The sequence below is a fragment of the Sciurus vulgaris genome (assembly GCF_902686455.1).
Source record: "Sciurus vulgaris genome assembly, chromosome: 2".
Lineage (NCBI taxonomy): Eukaryota > Metazoa > Chordata > Mammalia > Rodentia > Sciuridae > Sciurus > Sciurus vulgaris.
In genome coordinates this window covers 158,315,607-158,334,963 of record NC_136462.1, presented here as the reverse complement: position 1 = coordinate 158,334,963, position 19,357 = coordinate 158,315,607, and the positions used below count along the sequence as shown (strand labels likewise).

Genomic DNA, 19,357 nt, shown 5'->3' with positions numbered 1-19,357 from the left:
GAGAGAGAGAGAGAGAGAGAGAGAGAGAGAGAGAGAGAGAGAGAGAGAGAGAGAGTGATTTGTTGTAAGGAATATCTCATGCAATTGCAGATGCTAACAAGTCCCCAGATCAGCAAACTGGAGACTCAGAGGCTGGCACACTGGAGACCCACAAAGAACTAGTGTTTCAAATTGAGTTCAAAGGCAGAAAAAAACTGATGTCTCAGGTCAAAGGCAGTTAGGCAGGAGGAAATCTTTCTTATTTGAAGAGAGCCAGTCTTTCTTTTTCTTTCTTTCTTATTTTTTCTTTTTCTTTTTGGGCAGTTCTTGGAATCAAATCCAGGGTCTTGTACACGCTAGGAAAGTGCTCTACTACTAAGCTACATCCCCAACACCCTGAGTCAACCTTTCTGTTCTATTCAGTCATCCAATTAACTGATTGGATGAGGCCCACCCCATTAGAGAGGGAAATATGCTTTACTCAGTCTGCTAAATGAAATGTTAAAGTCAAACAAAACCACCCTCAGAAAAACACCCAGAATAACGTGTTTATTCCAAACCAAATATCTGGGCATCCCATGACCTGATCAAGTTGTCACATAAAATTAACCATCATAATGTTCTTTACTCCTTTTAGCAACTCCATTGTATGGGTGTACCGAAGTTTATTAAACTCCCGTTGATGGATATTTGATTATTTATAATCTTTTGTTATCATGAATAATAAATAACCTTGTGTATACATGTTCTGTTTCTTCGCCACTGTACTGGAGGGATGGCTTCCTAGGAATGACATTGCATGGCCAAAGGGTAAATGTATCTGTAGCTGTCCTTTCTTAGGGGCTGGCTATAGCATTTCCCATTCTACCAACAGTGTCTGAAAGCACTTGTTCCCTTGGGAAACAGGTGTTCAGTGTTGTTCAAGGATAGCACAGTTGGCTGTTGGCTGTGAAGATTGGTCCAGGGCCATGCTGGTCAATGAGAGGAATCAGTGGGAGTTTTTGTGAAATTGTTAAGACAGAGAAGCTATCTCCCCTGGGGTTGGCTCAGTTAACTGTTGTAAGCTACCATATGGAGACATCCTAGCTAAGAATGACACCAACAAAACAGGAGAAAGATGGAATAAAGAGACAAAAAGAGAACAATGATATAGATTCCTCTTGGATTGATGGGGCCCCTGAATTCATCTGATCCTAAAACAGAGGCTAATCCTAAATATTTGAAAGTAAAAATCCAGTTCTTAAAATTTCAGTTTGGATGTGTCTTTTTTGCAAGCACAAGAGCCTTACCCAATGCAACATCTGGCATGAAACATGATTTCTGCCTTTAAGGATTTATATACAATTGCAACAAAAGACAAGGCCAATACATGAAAAAGCAATTAGGGAACAACACAGCCATATCAAGTGCTGCATTTTATGTTATAGACTATGAGTCCCATGAGTCCTTCAGAATTCAGAGAAGAGGTCATGAAAGTGGAGGGGAATAAATTGAGCCTTGAAGTGATAGAATTTGGGTAGATAGGACATCAAATAGCTCCACAGTCCCTTTCCTGCAATTTGAAGTCTTAAATATTCTGAGAAACAAGAGTTATTGTAGGGTTGGGGCAAACTTGTGTACAATGTGTAGATGCTGCAATTTTAAACCCTTCTATTAGAGGATGTGGTCACAAATTTGAGCAAGGCTGGCAGATCACATACAGTCCCTGCTGCATATTACCCTTCCAAAATCTGAACTGTTTGAATTTTGAAACACATTTTATCTTAAGGACTTTGCCTAAGAGACCATGCATCTGTCACTCACATCTCAGGGAAATGAAGGGATATAATTACTGAGGCCCAGATACTGGGAGGTGTCAGATAACACCATAGGCACTACCTGAAAGATACCTGTGCTGTGGGCCACTGGGGGAAAAACAGTGACATCTTAAGTACTTTAGATATATAAACTTTCTAAGTTCTTTATAAACTCTCTTAATATTTACCTCAAATATAATCCAGGATAAAAATCACACGATCATTTCAATAGATGCAGAAAAAAAACTTTAACAAAATTTAACATCTCTTTGTGATAAAAGCCCTGAAGAGGAGGATCTTACCTTAACATCATAAAGGCTACATACAACAAACCCATGGCCAACATCATAACGAATGAGGTGGGTGGGGGGACTAAAATCAGGAAAGAGACCAAGATATTCATTCTCACCTTTCCTAATCAACAGAGTCCTTGAAATTTTAACCTGAGCAATGAGGTGAGAGATCCTGTCTAAGAATGACACACACACACACACACACACACACACACACACACACACACACACACACAAAAAGACCAGGAGAAAGATGGAACAAAGAGACACCAAGAGAACAATAATAAAAATTCCTGATGGATTGATGGAACCCCTGAATCCAACTGATCCTGATTAAAAGGCTAATCCTAAATTTTTGAAAGCAATAAAATTATTTTGAAAGAAATAAAAGGGATACAAACAGGCAAGTAAGAAGTCAAATCATTCCTCTTTGCAATGATATGATCTTATACTTAGATGACCCTGAAGTCTCCACTAGAAGACATAGATCCGATTAAAACAAAAATTCAGGGGGCTGGATTGTGGCTCAGTGGTAGAGCACTCACCTAGCATGTGTGAGGCCCTGGGTATGATCCTCAACACCACATAGAAATAAAATAAAGATATTGTGTCTACCCATAACATATATATATATATATATATATATATATATATATAAAATTCAGCAAAGCAGCAGGATATAAACCCCAATATACAAAAATCAACAACTGTTATATACCAATAATTAAACTATACTGAGAAAGAAATCAGCAATACAATACAATTCACAGTAACTTAAAAAAAAAAAAAAAGTACTAGGAGTATTCACCTCAGGAATACACAGGACTACTGTGTTAAGCTGATGAGATTGTGAACTACACAAAATTGCCTGGTCTGAGAGCAGGAGGGGTAACATCCTGACCGAGCCACTCTCTGCTGGGCAAGGGTGCTTCCTAACACAGGGCTGATTCTTCCACCTGGAATTGCCATTTTTTGCATTCACGCAAAAGTGCAAAGGGGTCGTCTCAGATCCTCTGGGGTCCTCCCTAGAGGCAGAGACTGAGACAAGAATTTTAAACAGAGTGGTTTACTTTGGCAAGCAACCCAGGAAGCCCTTTGAGGGGTTGGGAAAGTAAGGCAGGGAAGTCAATAAAGGATGCACCAATGAATGAGCTATTGCAGTGGGCATCTGGGACTCACTTTTTCTGGAGACCTCTGAGTCTCACAGACCTCTGAGTCTGTGGAGCACACCACAAGATTGCCACACAGAGTCGGGAGGAAACCAGGGCATTTATCCACCCATTGGTAGATTATTGCCCTGCCCGGTGGCCATTAGTGTCTGCCACTTCCTGGTTGCCCCACAGCCCTGGGGCAGAGAATAAGGGAAAGGCAGGTGTTTGAGGTATGAATCTGTTCTTGTGCCTAGAAATTGCCCACCAGTTGCTGGTGAACATGGGTAGGCCAAGAGGATGTAGCTCATGTCTTCATTCACTACTTTCACTGAGTGCTGCCTCTGAAACTTTACTTATCTTGGTTTACCACACTGCTCAGTTGCATCATATTTCTCTTCTTTTCCACCTATGAGCTCCTTAAGACCAGGGACTGTTTCTATTTAGAAGTCTTCCCTGCCCTGCTCCAGGTCATTTCAGAATCCAGATAGTATTTGCCAAATGAATAGATGCCACCGTCTTGTTTGGGTTCTTTCTCCCTGTGTACTTTACTCTCATTGTTCTCTTAAGAGCACACTGCAGATAGGATGACAGTCATTCCTGTCACCACTTACTAAGGGATGGGCTGGCAAGGAATTTCACTCAGTGTCCCCATATTTAACCATTCTTAGCCCTTGTCTTGAGGTTAAGGCAAGAGGTCATGGTCTGCTTGGTACCCACTCCTGGCCGGGAGCAAAGCTTCCCTTGAGGCATCAAGACATTCAGGCAGGTGTTCTTCACCTACATTCTGGACGATGGCTCCTGTCATAAAACTTTTAAGGGCTGCCTATCTCTGGGTTTCCAAAGATCTGTTACCCAGATATCTGGCAGGACCTGGTCCTCAGGCAGGGTCATTCATCAACTTTGTAGTGATAGAGAGAGAAGACTTTTTCAGCTTAGGATAAACTTAATCTTCTAAGCAGGTATTGATCCAAAATTTCCATACAGGCAGGGTTTAGGGGCAACCATTTGTTTGGAAGGGAATTCAGACACTTATATTAGAGCTAGCTCAGTATGGCAAGCACCTCAATGTCACTTGGGGTGTATGTTACTTTGGGATGACTTTATGGGGGGACTAGTAGATATTAAAGAAAAATCAAAGGATGCCACCCATTGGCACTGTCATTCCTTATAAATAGACATCCTATAGACAGAAGAATCAGACAGGGACGTGACGGGGCATGTCTCCAACTAGAGTTGACCCCCCAGTTCTGGGGAGAACTTGACACCCCCCCCAGAAAAATTCACCTGTTTTCTGCTTGTTTAAAAATGTTTGTTTTCATGTGCAAATCTGGTTTTGTCTTTGTTAAAACAATTGCTCTAGAACTCAGATGAAGAGCTGCTTTGTAAACTGTTGTAATTTCTAATAAATGTCCTGGAGCAAGTCCTGTAATTCTGTTGTCTCCCCAGCTGCTTATGGCTGCAGAACCATCCCCATCTGTCTTGCTGTGAAACTGTTTATCCCATCCTTAACTCATCTGCAGAGATTTGGGAATTTAGAATTCACTGAATGGAAATGGACATTTTGTTAGAAATTCATCATCAAAGAGAAACATTAAATATTGATAATCAGCAAATTAAGGAGGGCCAAGTGCCCAATTCAAGCCACGATTCTTCGCCACAAGAAAGGGTAATATAGTTTAAAGACATGAGCTGAAATCTTCTCTATATACATTTCTGTATGGACCAGGAAAAGTTACTGATTATAATTTGGACAAAGGAGATGATGTCTGTCAAGAACGTTTTAAAAACCTGCTGCTGAAGAAATGAGCCAAATGGCTGGAGCATCTATCTACTGATGGAACAACTGTTGGGCATTATGGTATGTTGCTGTCATTAACCACCAGACTTCACCTAAGCCTTGAGCTGCATCGGCTGTGTGGGCTCAGGTGCCGGAAAAGTTTGCTTTGGCAGCAAGAAATGTGTTTTTCTTTGAAAGGTAAATTTTTGGTTGAGGGACAAAGTAAAAGGGAAAACAGGTTCTTCCTGCATGGATCAAGTTTGTGTAGCCCATCATGTGAGAGATAAACTTACCAAGTGGTTCCTGAAAAACAAGAAAGTGCTTATGAACTCACTGACACTCTACTATCACATGGAATTACATGGTTGTGTAATGATTTCCTTTCTCTGCAAGAAATATAGACTCAGGGATGGTGAATTATACTTAAAAACAGGTTTCAGCATCTGCATTTTTGGGAGTGAAATCATGTTTTTTCATAGGAGATCTAAGTCTTAAAATCTGAAAGTAACATATATGTATATATACATATACACTCACACAATGTGTGTGTGTGTGTGTGTGTGTGTGTGTGTGTGTGTGTATATGTGTGGTTTAAAGCGAATATGTTCTACTAAGGTGAGGGAATGAGTCAGTGGAAGCATGAGATATCTCATGAATTTATTTTTTTCTCTTTCTCTAAGCAGCCAACATGGAGGTGACTGTTTTTTGTGTAGCTTAGTTTCAAAAGTCCTCAGAGGGTTTTGTGGCCTGGAAACTGCACATGGCAAGCCGTTCTTTAATAGTGCCAATCTTTTATCTTTTGGTGTTGATGATTATAAACTAGATCACACCACTTATGTGTCCCTTTATAAAATAAAATTCTTGCAATTCAAACACAAACCCTACAGTTTTGAATATTCATGGCGTAAATAGCTAAGGCAGGAAGCCAGTGCCACTTAGAGAACAATTCCAATTCCAAATACTCCATCCCTTTGTCTGCATAAACACTAAAATATCTTGGCAATCCCAATATTACAAATCCAGATATTAAACTGTTGAAAGAACTAAATAAGCATTACCATGACTGTATTCATATGTCACTGCGGATCCACACTTCTACTAGGATTTCTTATAAAATATATGCACACTAGCCCATATTCTTTATTTATTGTAGCTGTGTTTATTTTGTGCTAATAGGGCTTTGTTTTTCAAGTCATAAAGCTCATGAACACCTCACCGATATTAAATACCTCTTGGATAGTTGACTACAAATTAGCTGGTGCCAACACACTAAGGGTGACAAAATGTCCAAGTGCAGTTGTACATGGCTCAAATTTCAGAGGGTTTGACATACTATTCAGTTATCAAATGCTATGTTAGGATAAAAATGAGTGCAAAGGACAGGAGAAAAAGTGCCTTTGGGCAGTTTTATAGAAGGAATATTATGTGTTTTAAAGAAAAAAATGTGACGCCCAGTATAATAATGCTAAAGTTGCTCATTATATGCAGGCAGATGTCAGCTTTCATATTGAACCTAAAAACAAGCAGTTAGCTGCAGGACTAGTATTCCCAGTGCTGCAGGGAAGGTATTTCTTAATTTCCGCCAACTGGCCTCAGTTTCCCAGCAGGTGTGAGCGGGTTGGAGTGTATTTGCCCACTTCCTTTTCCAAGTGCACCCACACAGCAGCGCCCTCTGCAACCACCTCTCGATTTGCCTTTCCATGCTTCCTCCATCTTCACCTTCGCCCCACACCCTCTCATCCCTCTCCTCAGAATCCTCCAACGATGGCCCATGACCTAAGAAAGTAGTCAACACTCCTTAGGCTGGGGAGATTGAGACCGCCACCCAATACACTTATCACCCATCCATTCTTCATTTCCATCTTTAGAACACTAATTTTGTTCCAGGAAGCAATGCCCATTAAATATGACATTTGACAGATTCCCCTATAGCCAGGCATGCTCAATGACATGAATGACTTTTATAATAAGCTCTTTTAGGAGAGCTGACTCAGTTGGAGGGATGTGACCTATTATTCTTTGCTCTTTCCTTTCTCTGAATTGGATCTAGAACATAGACAAGATGGTTGGAGCTCCTGCTACCACCTTGTGACCTTGAGGATGGAGAAGCAGAAGGGTAGATGGAATCTAATTCCCTTAAGCTGCCAGACCAGCCCTTGGGAACTGACTTCCTGAATTCTTTTCCTTGAAAGAATAAACCCCTAATATATTTAAGCCTCAATTATTTGAATTTGTTACAGCTGTTAACCCACTTGCTAATGGATATGGTTGACATTAAGGGATCTCTAAACTTGTTTGCAGTCTTAGTCCTAGCTCAAGATACTATCAACTAGGTATTTATCACAAACTGTCATCCTGGTTTATCACTATGCCAAGTTCAATGGCCTGCATCTTCTATTTCCTCCCAAAGAATGTTTACTATGAAGAACAATTGCTCCCTACACTCAGTGTTTGTGTATAGGTTTAAGGATGTAAGTTTTGTTGTCTCTTTGGTGAACTCTTTAGTTCTAATTCTTACTGCCTGAGAGGTCTTGAGTAAATTATGGGACCAATGAAAATAACAAACACTGCAAGGAAAGAAACCAAATTCGCCAATTTGGAGAGCAGGCAGTGGTCTCAACTTAGAAACCCAGAAGAGGAATTTGATAACTGCTAACCCCATTCCCACAAATCCTCGAGGCTCCACCTGGAAAAGCTGTAGGAGATACACTTTATTTCTTGGCTTGGGGTTTCCTGTCCATAAAGTAATAAGCAATCATTTATTTAGATTTGGGGATGACATGAGAGTAAAAAAAAGTTTTAATTTTTAAAAAATGGTTTCAAGATTTTTGGTATTGGGGATTGAACTCAGGGTGCTCTACCACTGAGCTATATCCTTAGCCCTCCCAACACCACCTCCCCCCATCAATTTTTAACATTTTAAAAATTTTGAGACAGTCTCACTAAGTTGCCCAGGCTAGCCTTGAACTTGCCATCCTTCTGACTCAGCTTCCTGAGTAGTTGGAATTACAGGCATGTGCCACTGCACCTGGGGATTTACAATTTTTAGCAAATGGTTTATCCCAACAAAATACATGGTTATGGATGCACTGAAAGCCATCCAGGAACTGATAAGAGAACCTAAATTCACATGCTTTCATGGATGCTAACCTATCATTTTCCTGTTAAAATAAAAAGCTACTACCTTTGTGTGTATTGCCAACATCCAATGAATTTACTCCATTTTTGAATGCCCAGGCTCATTTTCTCACTTTGCCCTAACATGGGAACAGATAATGAAAAAGACAGGAACATATTTTCATTTGACTGCTTTTAATAAGCTCTTCAATCATCTTCAATAGCCATCAGGAGTTGGGGGGAATGGACAGGCACTGCGCTGATCAGGAGGCAGGGTGGAGACTTGGCTCCCAGGGGTTGCAGGCTGGTTACTGCCATACTCTGAATCACTGCGAGGGGGCTCTGGGATGAGATGGACTTGTCAGCTTCCTTCCAATTATGTGATCTTTATTTTCCAAGACATGATAATTTGAAGATGAGTCCCTAGGAAGAGAAAAATATTTCACAAACAAGGTCATTTTGGGGGGTTTTGTTTGTTTTTATGACAGGATCTTGATGGGAGTGATTCTTCTGGGGATTACCTGCCATGAGAGCTAGGTGCTGTCTGCTGACCTTTGCCTGTCTGATCTTCCACCTGCTAATAGAACACCTTTTCTATAGACAAGAGCCACTTTCTTCAGAGTCATTGTGGGGAATATCACTCCAGGTGAATGGCTGCTGTTTTGGGTTACTCTCTGCGTTGACTTGACTGGGCCAAGGGATGCCCATGCACTGTTATTGCTGGTTGTGTCTGTATGGGGGTGTTTCTGGAAGAGGGACAATATTGCCATTTGCACTGGTGATCTGAATATAGCAGGAGGTCCTCCCCAAGCTGGGTGGGTTTCATTCAATCTGCGGGGATCTGAATAAAACAAAAGAGGACGGAAAGAGGGCTTTGCCCCCTTTTCCCCATCTTCCTGCTTGAGCTGGGACACCTCTTCTCATCTTTTCCTGGCCTCAGATGGGACTTACAACTTACAGGCAGTGGGTCATGGGATTTCTGGGCCTCCACGACCATGATCCAGTTCTTTGTGATATATCTCCTTTTATTCTGTTTGGTTCACAATGGATCTGCTACTGGCTCTGTTCTCTGGAGAAGACTGACTATTTTAGCTTCAATGTTCTATTTTCCAGAAAATTGAAAGAAAAAAAAAAAAAAAAAAGAAAGAAAAAGAAGGTCAATGTGATCATTAAAAATACCTCTAACACAAAGATAAGGTTAGATATTTAAAATGGGATGAAAACATAAGTTGATTGAACTTTTATTAAACCCTTCATAATGTTTTCTTTAAATTTTTACTTAGTTTTTCATTTTATCATCATACTTCATAATATTCACCAGTAATTAATATGCACTTTTTTATTCAAATGAGGCACATTTTAAATTAGAGACAGGAATGCAGTCTCTTTCCTATCTCTTTCTTCTAATCTTTTTTTTTTTTTTTCAATTTGCCAGATTCTAATATAGGGCTATGTGCAGTTTGTGGGAACAAATGAGTTGTTCAATCTGTCTTCCAAATGAATACCTTTCACACAATAGATTTTAAAGTACTAAAAATGTAATTGCATCTTATGCCAGTGTCAGAAGTGCCATCAGCTCATTGACCAGATAGATAGTACAAACATCAAGTTCAGTTTGAGACTTCAAGTACACCAAGGGGTTTTTATTTACTCAAGTCGCTTGGTTTTGTTTGTTTGTTTGTTTGTTTTTTTGTGATGCTACCTGCTGAGAAACAAGTGATCACTTGGGAATTCAAGGGTTGTCACTAATTTTTCTATTTATTCCCTTTTCTCCCTTCAAAGGTAATGACATAAGTAGTCACATTCAAAGAAATTCACTCCTGTGATTTAACTTAATCACATATAAGCACTTAAAAATACTTAAATCACATAAAAACAAATGATCTTCCACATGTTTATCAAGACAAAGTAATAAACCCATAAAAATAAAGAAACCTAGGCATTACTGATGAGTGGATGAGAGATTGCAATAAAATTCTGTGAAATGCAAAATATGGGTACTGTGCTGACTGACATAACAAAGAGGCAGAAGTTCTTCTGGTCTTAGAATTATCAACCATCGTTGGGAGGGAAGTAAGGAAGGATCCGAAGAAACTGAAAGTGAGCAATGTTTGCACAAGAACTCTTTTCCTGGGGTCCCTCTCTCACATGTTCAGAATCCCCATGAAAACCTGGGCAGCCCTATAAAAGAGGTACCTGTACAGGCAAGAGTATGTTCTCCTGGATGGATCTTAAGCAAAGCTTTCCTCATTCTGACATCTGCGGAGTGTGTCTGTCAGTTTCCCTTCACCTACACACCTGTATCATCTGGCTCCTGACACTCAAGGTAGAATAATGTGGGGAGTATCTCTTTACAAGGTACCATACCAGACCCTTCTCTGAAGAGCTACTTCAGATCCTGTGGGCCGTCCCTTTTTTTTTTCCTTGGCCCCTTCCTTTTGCAGATGCAATCCAGGAATGTGTAGAACGAGTTTGTACAGGCTTGCAGAAGTTAAACATGGTCATTATTAAAAATTAAATTATAAATTTGTAGTTAAATAAATTATCTTAAAAATGAAGATAATAAATACTCAAATCTTAACCACTTCCTATTTTATTACATTTTACCATTATTCATTTTCATGAGGCTATTTACTTCTCTTGGATCTATAGGATGAAAACACCATTTGACTCACCTTTTTCCAAGTCTGCATTCAGTGCCATGGTGTTGGTAGCATGAAATCAGTCAATGGTGAGTGATTTATATCAGAGAAATGGGAGAGCCAGTTGTCAGATGTTTACCTGCACCACTGCAATCTGTCAGTGTCTTCCCCATACTTTGCAGAACAACGTTTACTTCTTGACCTGGAGTTTGGTACTAAATTGTGGATGCCACATGATCATGCTCAGAGCCCATCACATACAACCTAAAAGTGCAGAGAGTTAATACCTTCTGGAGCTAATTTTTGACAAATGAGAAATGGGAGCTAGTGAATTAATCTGTGCCTCTTTCTCTCCCCAGGTAGACTCTCCTATTTATACTGCATATCAGAGCAAAGTCCTGTAAAACTGAGCCATCAGCTGTGCTTGGTAGCAGTCAGCCCCATCATGTCTCCTGGTATTGCCTGACCCTCCTTGTCCAGATTCCTCTACTCTGGGTCTGAACTCTCTTGTGACCTGAGGCTCTGCCTTCTAGGAAAGCTGTGGTAAGATAGGCTCTTACATTGAAAGTGAATGTGAGTTATTGGGAAGAATAAGTCCTACTGCTGGAACCTGAGATCAGCATTATAGGGCTGTCCCAATCTCCTGCTGGAAGAGGCAAGGGCAGGGAGAACTTAGCAAAAAGCTAGGTGGGGAGAGATTCACTTCAGAAAGATATGGGAACTTCTGCTGAGGGACACAGACAGGAAGGAAGCCAGGCAAACAGGAAACACACTGGATTCCCTCCCTTTCATCTATTACCAGGATGCCCCAAGGACTAAACACAATTGGGAGCTAGAGGGCAGAGACAGAGTGGCGAAAGGGAGGTGAGAATGGGTAAAGGGAGGGAACAGAAGGACAAATGGAAAATATTCATCGAATTATCCTCTAGCAAAACCTATCCATTACATAGAGTTTCCAGTTAACAGTAATGATACTATCTGTTTGTATCAAAACAACTCACTTTATTAAGTGAAGATTGGGGTTAATCTTCTAGTGCAAGTATTTTGGATTGCCTTGTGTAACTGTCTACCCCCTAGGGTTCCTGACTTTCCCTCCAAGGAGAGAAAATAAGAATAAGAAAAAATGGGCTGACTTGGTAAAGGAGGGAGATTTACTCTAAAGTATGTAGAGAGACTAGGAACCCGTGAAAGATTGTGGGGCTTCCCATAGATCACCACAAAGTTATATGGGTGCCAGGTAATGTATCTTACCCCCAAGACAATGACCATCATTTATAAACAACTTATATATTTTTATTAGGAAAACTTCCAGCACCTGTGTCCTGCTCTGTCAAGTGTGGAGAAGGGCTGAAGGTTGTGTTCTGAAGTGGAAAGTTGAGAGGGGTCAAAAGTTGGAAGCTGCTGGGTTAGAAATTCCTAGGACAAGAAATCTGCATTGTTAGTTTATTAGATTTGATTTTGGTCAGAGGTTTTCAGGCTTGGCTGGCTCCTCTCTAGTGCCCTCTGCTGGAGGACATCTAGAACTGTTTATTAAAGACAATGGATATTTTTCAGAGTTTGGGGTCTTTTCTGTGGGGAATTGAGAATGCTCTCTCCAAAGCACAGTGCCTTCTCCAAAGGAGCAGCCACAGACTGTCAGAAGACGTTCTCAAGGGCAAGAAGAGAATGCTGCTTCAGTCTTGTTTCAGGAAGGGCCCAAGAGAGAATCCTGAATTCTCCCTGCCTGACACTGAGAGCTAAGGGACTGTGTGGCTCTGCCTCAAGGGTGATTAGTGTCCTTAGGTGATAAATTACTCACCAATGACCGAAGTGCAGGGTTTCTTCCTTTCTATTCCCATCTTGCTTTGGGGTCGTGAAGAAATTAATTTTTAACCGGAGGGACTGAGCTACAATGTATTTTTGTGTCTCTGTTTCCAAGTGACAAACAAGTGTGGCTCCACAGAATCCCCACTCAGTATTATGTACCAGACACTTTCCATGCAGCAAAAACATCCCAATGTTAAAAATGACCCTCTTGTGGTGCTTACCTGTCTGTCCCTCTTCATGAAACTGTAAACTTCTTGAGGTGAAAACATTCAGTTCAAACTTGGTATTTGATTATTTAATGGATGAGTGAATGGATAGAGAAATAACATTTTGACACACCCTAGCCCCTGCCGCCGCCTGCTCGCCTCCTGGCCCGCGCCAGGCGCTCGGCGCCCTCTCGCCTGCCCGGAGGCGGCGTAGGGCTTGCTGGGGGATGTCGCGGTGGCTCCTCGGAGCCCCCAGTCACAGCCGCCGCAGCAGCCACCGCCCGCGGGAACCGCAACAATGAACCCCCAGTGTGCTCGCTGCGAAAACGTGGTGTATCCCACAGAGAAAGTCAACTGCCTGGATAAGTATCGGCATAAAGGACGCTTCCATTGCGAGGTCTGCAAGATGGCTCTCAACATGAACAACTACAAAGGCAATGAAAAGAAGCCCTATTGTAATGCGTGGTGCTGGGTATTTTTTGCTTTCACGAAGTACTTTTGAAGAGTTCATGAATGGAGAAGGATGATGGAAGAAAAAAAAACACTATTTCACAGCAACCATAGTAATCAATCAGTGATCCAGGCAAGAGTGCTCTGTTGATGCTAAAATCAGTAAGTGAAAGATTGTTGGGGGAACGGACTGTCCTCAAAGTATGACCACTGGAATGCTTCATGGCAAAGGGAAGAGATACCTTGACGTTGGAGAATACCTTAAATAAACAATGAGATTTAAACAATTGAACATCATGAGACCAGGAACAAACTGATGTTGATGTACCCTCTGGTTCATTCCCTCCACATCACTGAAGCAGCATTACTGCCCACAGTTCTTAACCTGATTGAATAGGAGGAAACAATCCAACCAACCCTCAAATGAACACTTGTAAGAAGTGCAGGTCCTTATAGACCAGAAAGGCTGGGGGCAATGTTTGTTGTTTAAAGGAGACTAGAGAGATGTGACATCTAAATGTCGCCTGTGATCCTAGATTGCATCTTAGATGGCAGAAAGAGCTATGAAGGGCATGGATTGGCTCATTTGGGGAAAATTGAAAATGGGCTATATGTTAGATAATTACATTGTATTGGCAATAAAATTTCCTAAGTGTGATAATTGTGCTATATAAGAAAAAGTCTTTATTCATAGAATATCCATAGTGAATAATTACAACTAAATTGACATGATTCTTGTTGCTAAATTCCAGATGGTTCATATATGAATTATGTAAAATGTATTTTAATGATGGTATTTATTATTGTATAATTAATAAAAACATATGCACAATATTCCAAAGGTAGCATATTAAGTATATTGCATGTACTTGCATCATACATGCATGCATACACATGCTCCTGTGCATGCATAAAGCAAGTCTGGCACTGTTGACTGGTGAATCCAGATGGAGGACATCTTTTTTTTCAGGGCCGAGGACCAAACTAGGGCCTTGCAAGTGCTAGGCAAGCACTCTGCCACTGAACTAAATCCCCAACCCCTGGAGGGCATCTTTGTTGTATAATTTTGAAACATTTCTGAAGGTTTGAAAATTTTCAAGCAAAAAGGTTGGGAAAAAACTTTGGAATTAAGGAGGAGACAGTGGACAAAATTTTGAGCTGTGAGATTCAGGTTCATGAGAAAATAGCATTTTATTGCTGTCTGAATAAAGCAAAGTTAAGTGATGCAGACTCTTAAAATTAGTATTCACCAACAAACTTTGAAGTGAGATTAATTGAGATAGTCCAGAATTAAGTATTTTTAGAGTATAGAAAAATAACTGTTGGACATCTCAGTCTTTTTCTTCTTTTGTGTTCACAATATTATCTCTCTCCTCTTGCGCATCCCTAGCCCACAGAATTTTTTTAAGAATGAACAAGATAATGTATGTGAAAATACTTTTGTAAGCTGTAAATATAGCATCTCTATTCCTCTTTGTATATGGATGTAACTGGTGCTGAATTATAATACCCAAAGTTGTATTTTATCTCTTTATGGAATGTACATGCATTGGACAAGGTTAATTTATATATATAACTTATGTATATACGTATATGTTTTCCTTCAAACGTTAGATCTGGCTCATCAATAATTCCAGTGTAAGTAGAAATAAAAAATGTATTTGAATGTCTTTCATTTACATGAAGCAACGAACTACTTATCTGAACAACATAATTCACCTTCAGGAGCTAAAACCATTTAAGAGTCATACCTTATCCTTCTCTTTGCTATATATTCATAACCACCAGCTTACTTAGACGTTTCTAAGTCCTATGAGAAGTCAAAAGAAAAGAACATCTGAAAAAAGATTTTGAAAACTCTTAAATAGTAGTCTAGAAAAACTGACATGAAAAATAACTCATTTTAAGCTCCTTCTTTTTAGAAACATTAGATATGTTGTACTTAAACAATAACTTGTCATAACTAATTTGTGCCCATGTTAGAAACTCTTCTAAAGTTACTTTTCAAATAGTCTAACTGGAGAGTTTTTCAATAGAAGTAATTCAAATTACTTCCACAGAAAGTGTCAACAGGGCTGGGGATGAGGCTCAGTGGTAGAGAGCTTGACTAGCATGCACAAGGCCTTGGAGTTTAACCCCCAACACTGCAAGAAAAGGACAGGGAAGGAAGGGAAGGGAAAAGAAAACAGGAAGGAAAAGGGGAGGGGACAGAAAGGAATGAGTCATTAAAACAAAAGGGCATGTGGTACAAATATAAATGTACGGCATTAAACCTCTTACGAAAAGGTTTACTAAGCTTTAGAATTTTAGTTATACCAACTGGATGATATTTTGACTGCACAAAATAAGTAGCGCTTAATAAGCGCCATTAATAAGGCCTGGCCGAAAACAGAGGGGTGGGCGGCAAGCGGTCTCCAGTGGGACCAGATTGAACCTGCACTGCTTGGGGTGTGGGTGGGGCATAGCAGAGGGGGAGGGTCCGGGTGGGGCAGAGAGGTCACAAAGCCCATGGGGGCCGGTTTGCCTGGCTCCCCACCCACCCCTGGCATTCTGTTCCTAGTGATCAGCTTGGTCACATGGTACAGGTTTGGGATCCCACCCAAAGTCTAGTGTCCGCAGCCTATATTAGTGGCTGGGCAGGATGTAGTTGCCAAAGTAGTTTTGGCACCATGGGGGGGCCAAGGGCCGCCCCTCAGTCTTACTGGGACCTGGGTCTGGAAAAAATATTCAGGGTTGTGCCAGCATTGCCTGAAGATGGAAGACCAGGCCCTAATCCTGATACCTTTCATCTGGAGCTGGTAATATGTGCAGTTACTGGATTTTTTACTGTTCTCTTGTTTTTATTGGAGAAGTGTTCAGTCTGTTAGAAGCAGGCTTTATGTGAAGAGAGAAAAAAAGCTTGCTCTAAAACTTTCTGAACTAATTGAAGAAAAATGTAAACTACTTGATAAAGTTAGCCTTCTTCAAAAAGAGCATGAGGGCTTACAGTTGTCTTTAAAGGATGCCAATCCTGAAAAGGCATCAAAAGAAGTGCAACATTTGGAGACAATACATGAAATGCTAAATAAGTCCAAATCTAAACTTGAGGATAAAATACTCTTTCTAGAAAAAGAGCTAAAAGAAGAGAAATCTAAATGTTCTGAACAGGATGAATTGATGGCAGATACATCAAAAAGGATAAAGACCCTAGAAGAGGAATCAAAATCCCTCATATCACAAGTAGCTGAAGCTAAAACAACCTTAAGACTTTCAAATGAATGAAGAAGGACTTAAGGTAGCAATAAAAGAGGCTTTGAACAAAAATTCCCAACTGCAGGAAAATCAGAAACACCTTTTACAAGAAGCTGAAGTATGGAAGGAAAAAGTGAGTGACCTTAATAAACAGAAAATAACAATTGAAGACTCTAAAGTATAGGCAGAACAAGTTCTAAGTGGTAAAGAAAATCACATTAAGTCTCTGACCAAATGCTTGCTAAAGATGAAAGATCAGACTCCTGTGCTTGGAGAAGACCTAACAGATGATGGTAACTTGGAGCTGGAGATGAAGAGTGAATCAGAAATTGGTGCTTACTTAGAGAATCAGCCAAAAGAAGCTTTGAAGGAACTGATGTATGCTGCTGAGTTAAATGCCTCTTTAGAAACCTTAGAAGAAGAAAGAAGTCAAATTTATACTTTATTATCTGAAGTAGATAAAACAAAAGAAGATCTTATAGAACATATTAAAAATCTTCAGTCCGAACAAGAATCTTTGCAGTCAGAAAACACACAGTTTGAAAATAAGAATCAGAAGCTTCAGCAGAAATTTAAAGTAAGGATAGAACAATATCAAGAAAATGCAGTGAAACTCCACAGGAAATTAGGAGTAGAGGAAAAGTGCCGGTTAGAGGAAGAGGAGAGGTTTTCTGAGTTGATAAAAAGATCAGCCGTGCAACTGAAGAGCTGGAGACCTATAGACAGCGAGCCAAAGATCTGGAGGAAGAATTGGATGCAACCATTCATTATTATGAGAGGCAGAGTACTTCCTATGAGAAAAAAGCATGTGATAATGCGTTGGCAGCTTGGAGTGCTGAAAAAAACCTCCAGTATTTAAAGATAGTAAATGCTCAAAAGAGACAAAAATTAATGGAAATGGAGTTTAAATTTAAACTTTTAGAAGATCCTTATGCACTTGATGTTTCGAATACAGCATTTGCCAGAGGGCAGTCCCCATATGGTCCCTCACCATTGAGTGGACTTTCATGTGAAATGAGAGCTTTTCCTTTGGAAAAGAAGGGTCCACTCAGATTGTCACCTTTACATCCAGGGGAAGGAGGAAGAGGCTCGGGAGGCCCAGAAGATCCTCTGGACCATCAGATTAGCAATGAAAGAAGAGAATCAAGCTATGATCCTCATAGAGCACCTGCTGACAATGGGCCCCTGTCATCGCCATGGGAACCGGAAGGTAAGAGGATGATCCCCCCCACCAGGTCAACCATATTCTGATCCACCTTCTCTTCTACAAAGGCAACATGGATATTATTCTAATTATGGTAGACTCGGAACCAGGAGAACCGCCTCCAATCCAATGCAAAATGTCTATTCACTGAGGCGTTTTCCTCATTATCCTCTGCAAAGAGCTGAATTTCCCCCCCTACCCCCACATTCTGAAAGAAGAAGCGAGTTCACTTGAGGGTTGATTCCACCATCAAATGAGCCTGCTATGGAACATCCAGAACCACAACATGAATCCTGACAATATTTTTGATCTCTTTTCAAAATATGACATCTCTTATTTTTAGTTTAACTGCTTTTAGTTTTATATTTTTGCTCCACCGAAGCTTAATTAAATTAGAATTTTGAGGATAATATTGTATAAATAAAGATGATTTAAATATGAAAAAAAGAAAAATAACATTTTTTTCCTTTTTGTAACTTGTTAAAGAATTTTAAGTCTACCATCTGTGCAGAAATATGAACAGATTATATTGTATAGCTTGATGAGGTTTCTCTAATTAAACTCACCTCTGTACCCAGCATCTGGATCCGGAAAGAGGACATTTACTGATGATGTCCTCATGTCCCACAGTCATACCTATCCCTAAAGGTGACTGCTATCCTGACTCTAATGGGGAGGGTTTGTTTGTCTTTTATATAAATAGAATCACATATTGTGATGTGCCTTTGTTTACTGCCTCTCAGGTATATAAGATTTACCCACATTATTGCATGCAATTATAAGACCATCATTATTATTGCAATCATTCATTGTTATTACAGTATATTGTCTTATCAAATTGACACACCATAATTTTTAGTTTGGGTTTTCCCGGAAAAAAACCCTGAGCAAGGATCTAGGATTAAATAGTTTATTGGGAGATTAAAGAAACTCTGGTAGATGAATGTGGAAGACAAAAAAGGAAGGCAGCCAATAGTGGGAGTGTTATCAAGTAAATGATTCCTGTGGGTGAGTGGCGCTCCATCCTGCTGGTACCTGTGGAAGACAGTTTAGGGAGGCTTTGGACGGATGTGGGGGCCTGGCATTTACACCCTAGCTTCCTGCAGTCATTGGCAGCAGGGCAGGGTGCAGGGTGCATAATTCCCTGGCACTACAGGTCTGTTGCTGGGACAGATAAAAGAGCTTGGTGGGTGGGTACTGGACAGGCATTCTCATAATCTGCTGCAGACCAGGGGAACAATATTCTACACTGACACTTCAGTATTCAGCAAAAACCATTCTGGACCTGGTGCTATTCCTGTAAGAACATTATCGTTGTCTTTATCCAGTTCCCTTTTATTCTTTCTCCACTCTTCCTTTGCTGAGGCTGGTTTGCTCCTAGGCAGGCAGCCTTAGTGGTCAAGGTTGTGTTCATGCCTGAGCAAAACCAATCCAAGACTGTCCTTTGGGGCAAAGAAGCATGGGATCCAGACTGGCTTATTCTATGGGACTATCATTGCTTCTCTCTGTATTCTTAGGGCCATCTGTGATTCAGTAGTTAAGGAAGGCCTTAGATTCTAAGGAGTACCCCCACAGTCTTCTAGCAAAGTCCCATTAATGATTGTGTATAATTCCAGGCTCTCTGAGCAGAGGATGCCAAAATGGAATTAGATTTCCAAGAGATTTATTGGAGAAAATAAGGAGGGGGGCCAGAGGCTGACAAACC

The 19,357-nt window shown here is 40.4% G+C and overlaps 1 pseudogene across 1 annotated transcript; it reads left to right on the top strand.

Moving 5' to 3' along the window:
* Positions 1–15,763: 15,763 nt before the first annotated feature.
* LOC306655356 (melanoma inhibitory activity protein 2-like) lies at positions 15,764–18,298 on the top strand (annotated as a pseudogene). Its single transcript has 2 exons — positions 15,764–17,658; positions 18,231–18,298. The product of its transcript is annotated as a melanoma inhibitory activity protein 2-like (transcript).
* Positions 18,299–19,357: the final 1,059 nt, after the last annotated feature.